This window comes from Heterodontus francisci, chromosome 13 (assembly GCF_036365525.1).
Source record: "Heterodontus francisci isolate sHetFra1 chromosome 13, sHetFra1.hap1, whole genome shotgun sequence".
NCBI classification, from domain to species: domain Eukaryota; kingdom Metazoa; phylum Chordata; class Chondrichthyes; order Heterodontiformes; family Heterodontidae; genus Heterodontus; species Heterodontus francisci.
Window position 1 is genome coordinate 96,865,346 of NC_090383.1, and position 8,222 is coordinate 96,873,567.

The following is an 8,222-nucleotide window of genomic DNA, read 5'->3' on the forward strand; positions in this document are numbered from 1 at the left end:
CCCAGCCAATACCGTTGCCAGTGCCCATGAATCGAAAGCCATTTCTCCCACACAACTCTTTGAGTTACGCATTCAACTCTCTGATCTTATTTACCCTATGCCAATTTGCTCGTGGCTCAGGTAGTAATCCAGAGATTATTACCTTTGTATTTCTATTTTTTAATTTAGTCCCTAGCCACTCATACTCCCTTAGCAGAACTCTTTTAGTCCTACAGTTTCAGTTCTCTAGGTTACTTCCACTATAGTTTTGGTCTGGAGCAATTTTCTTCAATGAAACAGAACACCAACCACACAGGTGTCTTTAATTTCCCCACAATTTTCTTTCATTTTCTTCTCATCTCTCCTGCAGGAACAGAATGCATGCTGAGGTTTGGTTCCACAGCTGCTCTTTGTACTATAGAGCACGGATCATAAGGATCATGACAACAACCCCTCAATTTTCCCTCGTTGTATTATTGTTTATACCAAGACTAGGGAAATACTGTTTATCTGAAAACACTAAAATAACCTTGCAGTGCCCATTGAAATGCAGGATTTGAATGCAAAATGCAAGTTTGCCTCAGCCAATTGGACATTCTTCAAGTGTGAGTATCAGCAGGATCAACAATGAATGAGGTATCACAGCCAAGAGCAACCCTGTTCTTATCTGTTCTCCACATGAGGTAACATGAAACTATTCTGGAGATTCCAGTTACATTCTCCTGCCTCTGTGGCCCAGAGAGCAAAGTCAATGGTTGCGCCTTTACTGAAAGAAAGAAAGGCTTGCATTCCTATAGCATCTTTGACTGACCTCAGGATGTCCCAAAGTGCTTTACAACCAATTAAGCACTGTTGTAATCTAAACTGCTTCCCAAAGATCAGCTAACTCAATACAGATCAGGGATTGAGCCTGGCACTTTCACTGGTCTGTATAGTTTGGTAAAGGTGGGAGTAGATCTTAAACTTTCTGCCCGGGTGTAAACTGACACTGTAGGTCGGCTGCCTGTTATGGAAACTGCATGAAATTAATGGAGATAAAAATTGAGAGCAGTTTCTATAAGAGGAAGCTATCCTGCATCACCAGTTTTACACCTGGATAGCAAGTTGAAGGTCTACCCCATCTTACATCTTACATCTGCAGTCACTGCAAAGCTGAGGGAAATTGTTTTAATAAAAATATTTTTGTAAATAAAGAGAAACAACTAATATACCGAATAGGGCAGCACTGCTTCCTACTGCTCATGTAAAAAATGCTTCCAATTATGGAACTGAAAAATTCTATTTTTTTAAATGGTGCATAAAATGCTGCTGCGGTCTTGGAAGGGTTACAAGAGCTGAATCTGTATAAAGAAAAGAACATGCCTTCCTCCCCTGCCCTTCCCCCAACCAAACACTGGCTCTCTGAAATAGTTGCTATGGACCACACCCTGCCAACCATGACATGTTCACTGTTAGTACTGCTGTAACTCAAAAACAGGTATGTCCAGTCTCACAGCTTTCGGGCTGTTCTCACAATCTCACCTCTTTAACTCGGTAAATAATGCACTACATTTATCCGTAACCTTCTCCTGTAACTTTGTATCTCTCGTTCTAATATTTTCCCTTCAGCTCCAAAGTCAATCGACTCTTAATGGGGTACAGTTGCTCGAGCACTAGCAGTCCACCACTCCCTTGGTCCCTTCATGACTGAACCTACACAGTGACTGGCGATGTACTTTGCGGTAATGTAGGGCATCAGAAGCCCAATCCTCACTCAAGATTAACATATGATCACTTCTCATTAGGAATCAGTGATCAGGAATCGGGAACTCTGACCTTTTTTTCCCAGGGGTCTCGTGGCCAATTTAAACATCCTAATAACTGTCAGCTACATAAGTATAAACGAGTGATCAAACCTAGGACTGTTGCCTCCACAACACTCACAGAATCACAGAATTGTTACACTGCAGAAGGAGGCCATTCGGCCCATCGTGTCCGCACTGGTTCTCCGAAAGAGCAATTCCCTCAGTTCCATTCTCCTGCCTTCTCCCCGTAACCCTGCGCATTCTTCCTTTTCATATAACTGTCTAATTTCATTTTGAATGCTTCAGTTGAACCTGCCTCCACCATGTTCTCAGGCAACGCATTCCAGATCTTAACCACTCGCTGCATGAAAAAGTTTTCCTCATGTCACTTTTGCTTCTCTTATCAAATATTTTAAATCTGTGCCCTCTCATTCTCGATCCTTTCTCAAGTGGGAACAGTTTCTCTCTATCTATTCTGTCCAGCCCCCTCATGATTTTGAATACCTCTATCAAATCACCTCTCAGCCTTCTCTTCTCCAGGGAAAGCAGTCCTGGTCCAGTTTTCCATCACCCCCCAACACCCACACACCTTCCAATGGCACCTACATGCGCAACCACAAGAGATGCAACATCTGTTGGCGGCACAGTGGCGCAGTGGTTAGCACCGCAGCCTCACAGCTCCAGGGACCTGGGTTCGATTCCGGGTACTGCCTGTGTGGAGTTTGCAAGTTCTCCCTGTGTCTGCGTGGGTTTTCTCCGGGTGCTCCGGTTTCCTCCCACAAGCCAAAAGACTTGCAGGTTGATAGGTAAATTGGCCATTATAAATTGTCACTAGTATAGGTAGGTGGTAGGGAAATATAGGGACAGGTGGGGATGTTTGGTAGGAATATGGGATTAGTGTAGGATTAGTATAAATGGGTGGTTGATGTTCGGCACAGACTCGGTGGGCTGAAGGGCCTGTTTCAGTGCTGTATCTCTAATCTAATCTAATCTGTCCTTTTACCTCCTCCCTTCTCATGGTCTAAGTCCCCAAACATTCCTTCCAGATGAAACAGCAATTTAATTGTACTTCTCTTTCTTTAGTATATTGTATTTGATGATCAACAATGTGGTCTCCTCTACATTGGTGAGACCAACTGCAGATTGGGTGATTGCTTTTCTGAACGCCTGCCTACAGTCCAGAAGCATGACCCCAAGCTTCCGATTGATTGTCATTTTAGTTCTCCATCCCACTCCCATTCTAACCTCTGGACTTTCTGGGCTCAACATTGATTCCAACAACTTCAGATCGCAGTCACTGCTCCCAATTTTTATGGACAGCAGGTGCTGGTAATGGTTCTGCTCTTGCTCATCTAGAACCATCTTTTGTTTCTTCATGTGTCCCATTACTACTTTCTTCTTTGTTGTGCTATCACTCCTTTGTCATTTAACAAGTCCTTCCCTCTACCCTATCACAAAACTTTCCTTTTGTTCTTTCATTCCCTCCTTTAATGTTCCCCCTCTTTCTTCCCTGGCTCCTTCTTTGCTTATAAACTGTTAAATCTGTGTCTTCGAGTTCTGACCAAAGGTCATCAACATGAAACATTAACTCAGTTTCTTTCTCCATAGATGTTGCCTGACTTTGACATATTTCCAGCATTTTCTGTTTTTATATCTAGGACTTTTATATTCTGTATGACTCGGTACCTTACCAAGAAACACAACTCTACTTTTCATATTAATTCACAAATTATTTCTCCAAATTTCCTTGCTTTTTCTCTCCTGCTCTCTAGAAGGTGGTGCTTCATGCTAGTTACAGTTCCACAACTGAGAATAGCCTACTGATATCCACAGTGGCCTTTCTTTATGTTTAAGCTTGGGCGGTACTCCATAGTGCCATTACCATGCCAACTAACGCGGCACAGAACGCAGAGAAATCACAGGTTGAAAGTCCACAGCCCTTCTTGTAAACTTCCCTTCTAACTCCAGTGGGAAGCACAGAATGGGCCATGAGATAGGCTGGCACCTGGATATGCCTGGTTGAGGTCTTGCAGAGGACTTCTCACTTAGCCGAATTCGGAGTGGAGCCTTGATCTACATCTAATAAGAACAGCGGCATATAGAAAGATATGGGGATGGGGATACCCAACGCCCGGAGTTACATATCCCTTCCTGGAAGCAGACTAGGGCAAGATCAGTGGCACAGTGAAAGCTGGCAAGCTGGCATACCAACCTGGTGCCTGGCACATTTGGGGGCCATTTGGGGATTTAGGCTGAACACTAAAAACATTTTGTTGAATTTTCTTGGGCTCACCTTCTGCTTTTCTTCCTCCATTGTAATGCCAGATAAACAAATGTCCATTGGGAATTCCATACCTGATCTTCAGAACCTCTCTCAGTAGGTGGTCTCACAGTTCTATAGGCAGTTAGTGACCTGTCCAGTGCTGTCCAGCGGAAAAGCAAAAAATAAGCTCCAAAAACTGTTACCCAGCTCCAGTAATCCACAGCCAAAGTTGCTGCACTTTTCAGGTTCAAAATTTCCTAATTTCTGCCTATCTCAGCTGATCCTGACAATTGATAGGCCTTAAAAATTACATTACAAATAGCCCTTAATGCGATGCAAGCATAACTTCTGGAATTTTGTCATACCAATTCCACTGGCCCTCATTTTAATCAATGTTAATCACTTCTATGGGATCACAGCAGGAGATTGTGGAAAGGCCCAAAGTGGTGTTGGAAACTCAAAGTGAATCAACTTTGCGCGAAAAACTGATAGAAATGGCTTCCACTCCAATTTGCAGGCTAGTAAACAGAGTAGCACTCATTCTAAATCCCAGAAATGCCAAAAACAGCAAGGAATTTTAGAGACAGTTTTTCTATTTGTTATAATTCCAGTATACAGTATAGAGATGCCATCCCTACCTAAATTCTAAATAGGCTGGCAAGACAAAGGAATAGCTGGGAATGTGATGATTCCTGATATATGTTTTGCTGTGCTGATGCTAAGCATTGATTGAAAACTTCAATAACTTTGCTTGCTCCATGTAATTAAAATGAGTAAATGGGAAAAGTGAAATTCTAGTTCTTTTTATATTTTAAAAATTTCACTGAAAACTGGGCAGATGATAATGCTAGCACAGTAGTTACTGCACCTGTCAGGCTGAATTTTATGGGCCCCTGGGAGATAGGATGGGAGGCTGGGGGCCCGTAAAATAGTGACGGAGGGCAGCAGGTGGAGGCCCGTTACCTTCCTGTCGCCATATGACTTTGTCGAGGCAGGGAAAGGCGATGGCCGATTGTGGTCCAATTAATAGCCACATAAGGGCCTCTTCCCACCACCACAGGTATTTTTACCAGCGACTGGTGGGAGCCCCTGCCACATGGGGTGGTCACCCAGTAAAACAAGGCGGTCTCCCTGCTGGCTTGTTGTAATCTGTGGCCCACAAAGGGCCCCTGGCAGCAAAAGCCACCCCTCCACTAACAACCCCCCTGCCCTCAATGACCAACCCCCACCAATGCCTCCCTTCCCCCCCACCCCTCCCCACCGCCGGACTGGTTCCTGCCACACTTACCTGGGGTCCGGAGCTCCAGCGCTATTCCTGGTCCTCGGCCTCTTGTAGTACTGGCAGTGGCCACCACTCGTGATACTACTGAGCTGCCAGCCCTCTCATTAGCCGTCTGTCTTGGAGGCTGGATCCCTGTCCTTAAAGGGACCCAAACCCCAGTGCCGGGCAATTAATTGCCTGAGCGCCGTTAAATCAAGATCTCCGATGAGCAAAACGGGGTTCTCCTCGCATTTTGTGCCCCCGCCGGCTCCATAAAATCCAGCCCATGCGCACAGTAATGGGCCATAAAGGAGATCCTGGTCAAAGCAGGGATGCAGCACTAAGTCACACCACAGAACGTTTTATGATTTCAGTAGGATGTCATATGGACAGCATTACAGCCAAAGACAATCCTGTCCTCACCTAGTATCTAGCAAGCCCATGTTACAGCAGCGATCAGAGTAGAAACCCTGGTTTGACACGCCAGGACTATATTCAATATTCAATTGCAATGCCCCTTCTGTTGGGATTAGCTAACTCAGCCGAGGCTGAATCTGGAACCTGTTTGGCTCAGTACCTCAACAGACAGTTTATTGGCTGCCCAGTATCAGCCTTGGCTCAGTGTAGCAATCTCGCTTTTAAATCAGAAGGTTCTGGGCTGAAACTCCCCTCCAGAGACTTGAGCATGTAATTGGGGCTGGCACATCAGTGCAGTACTGAGGGAGTGCTGTATTGTCAGAGATGCTTGAAGCGCGGTATGCAGACTAAGGTCAATTCCCGGGGGCAGACAACACTGTGAGCTGCTACCTGAATGGCTTGCATGGGTTCTCCATTGATATCATTGAAGAAAGCCACACAAGCCATGCATGTAGCAGCCCACAACACTGTCTGGCCCCAGGGAATCAACATAGTTTGCGTAATGTCCCCTTCTCCGCAAGCAAATTTCCCCCCCAATATCTTTTGGATAGGTCCCTTTCCATCTTCTCTGGTGAATGGCACTATTTCAAAGAGTAGGGGACTTCCCATAGTGTTCTAATCAACATTTATCCCTCAAACAACACCACTAAAATCGACTGACTGGTCACTTGATTGCTGTTTATGGGACCTTTCTGTGTGCAAATTAGCTGCATTACAATAGTGACTGCACTTCAAACATACTTCATTGGCTGTAGACAATTTTGGGATGTCTTGAGGACATGAAAGGCTCTATATAAATACAAGTAATTTCTTTCCTTTATCCACTAGCCATTAGAGAACATAGTGTTTTCTAATTTCCTTTGATTGGCACCATAAAATTCAGTGTTTTGTATCATCCAACACAAGATGCAATGTGCCTACACATGTGTAATTGAGGAAGTCCACAAAAAGAAAAATTAATTATCTATAATACGTTTATTTAACAACACTGATAAGACAGGCCGCAGATTGCATTATCTTATCGGCCTAATACAATCAAGATACGTCGCCAAGTGTCAACTTTAAGGCAATTTCAATGCCAGATGACTCACATAGAGTTATAGCGGACAATATTTCAGAGCACTTTACAAAAAAGTGAGCACCAAAGCAGAGGAAACTGTGAAATATTATTATAATGCACTGATGCAGTAAACATGGATAAGTGTTCTTTTCTTCAGTGATAGATCAGTTAAAAGATTATGGCCTCAAAATTCCTCTGGGTCATTTATGTCAGTGTTGTGTGCCTGAGGCAGGATTTATGCCAATTGATGCTGTCCAGCAATGACCCCCATCCATCGACACTGGGATCAATATCCTGGAATTATCTGCCTTAAACCATCATGGGAGCACCATCACCGACAGTACTGCAGCAGTTCAAGGAGAAGGCCCACCACTATCTCCTCTTGACAACTAGGAAGAGGCAATAAAAGCCATCTTGCCAACATCACTTGCATTCTAAGACAAATTCTTGAACAAAATTTGGGGTGAACTCATTTTCATGTCGTTTGCCAGTTCATTAGCACAGATCTTGTGTAACAAGGGATTATTACACAGTGGAACTTGAAAATTAGCTATTGTTAGTGAGGAAGGGACACCATGTGTATCACAGAGCACAAGGGAGCCAAAGGAGTGGGTGAACAGGTGCCACCTTCCCTGCAGAGGCTATGGCTTTGGAATTATGGGATCTAGATCTCATGGGTACTCAACTGAAAAGAAAGATATTCAATAAACATTACTACATGCAAGCTCTGAGGTCAGTCACCAAGGATTTCTGGAAACAGATACATGTGGATTATCTTCAGCAGCAACAGGGAAGCATTCTCTATTTTTTTACAGAAAGCAATGAAGTGAGCAGCAGCTCTTTGGTATCTGTAATTAACCCCTACTTTAGAATTGCCCAGGAACTGGCTGATGCCTCCTGTTCCAAAGAAGCACATCCAACTGCTCAGCTGGCGGTAGAAGAGAGAACAGACAATACTCTTCCTATCCACCGTCAGATCCTGGGGCCTGGCATGCAGGCTTCTGTCTCACAGTGCTTTCAGAACATGTTAGCTGCCATATCACTGGTTAAAACATTGGCGCAGGACTCAGTGGAAAATGAATGAGATGGAGTTAACCTGCATCAGGCTGTTTATCAAGACCCAGCCACATGGGCACTATCTAATACATCCTGCACTTTGGGAAACCAAGAAACACCATGAAAAATGTTTGGCCTTGTCACAATGGGGCCAAACCAGAAGAACTTCCCATTTCTCTGGAAAATGTGTCAAGTTACCAAACAAATTCATATCCGAATGGCTAGTGGCTAATATTATGCTGATCCTCTACGACTGCTTTAAATGATTCACGACATAAAGGTTGAGTATGGTCAGGCACAGCCGATGGCTGTGGCTACAGGTCTTCAACTAGTAGTTAGCACAGCTCGCCTATTGCTTCTTTGATGGTGTACTCATTTAAAGTCTTCCAGTGCAAAGAGCTG